Source organism: Cryptotermes secundus, unplaced genomic scaffold, assembly GCF_002891405.2.
Source record: "Cryptotermes secundus unplaced genomic scaffold, Csec_1.0 scaffold7349, whole genome shotgun sequence".
NCBI classification, from domain to species: Eukaryota; Metazoa; Arthropoda; class Insecta; order Blattodea; family Kalotermitidae; genus Cryptotermes; species Cryptotermes secundus.
Window position 1 is genome coordinate 292 of NW_019742508.1, and position 859 is coordinate 1150.

Below are 859 nucleotides of genomic sequence, written 5' to 3' on the forward strand. Positions count from 1 at the left end.
GGGGTGTCCTCCATTGCGCAACATGTCACACTGCTCCCTCCTTAAGGCTGTTCGTCCCGAATAGCCTAATGGTGCACCCTGTTCCTTTTCTTTGGAGGCTGTTCTTCTGCGTCTCCTTGTATCTGGGCTACTCCTTGCAGTGATTGTTCTCCGGCTGTTACAACTGCTCCCCTCTTAAGACCTGCTCGTCTCGAGCGGTTTCCTTTCAGCTCGCCAGAAGATCCAGTTGTGTCCCATTCATCCATCACTTTCATTCTTCCTTGGGAGGCCGGTACTTCTACACTACCGGTTCCTCCTCTGCTTGAAGTCTCTTTTTCCGTTTTGGAGGGGGTCGTCCCCTCCACGAGGTCCAATCCTTCATCAGGTCTTTCGTCGGAAATTTCTTACATCGACGTAACAGCTCTTGATGCGTTGTCTGCAATCGCTGACGTCGTTGTTCCTCCTGGACTTCTAGCCGCTGGCTGGTATGAGACCGTGGAGCCAAGTCCTTTCTCCGGCATCCGAAGGTTCCCTGGGGAGTTTCCTTCTTGAAGTTATTTCTCCAACATTGTGCCACTGTCGCGCGACGGGATATCTTCCTGCAGATGGCAGCCAACCTTATCCGGGACGCATGATCTCCACAGGGCCAAGATTTCATGACGATTTTCCTTCGACGCCATGCCACTCTTGCATGGCGGAACACCTTCCTGCAAACGACGGCCAATTTATTCTGGGGTCCGCAATTTTCCCGCGTCTGCTTCTTCATATTTCGTCAATGTCGGTCCTGACACCTTTTCTTCTTCGGTTCTCCGACCGGCATTACTTCGGCGTCTTGTACGGGTACCTCTCGTAGTTCTGCCGCCTCAGGTTTCCTGTTCGC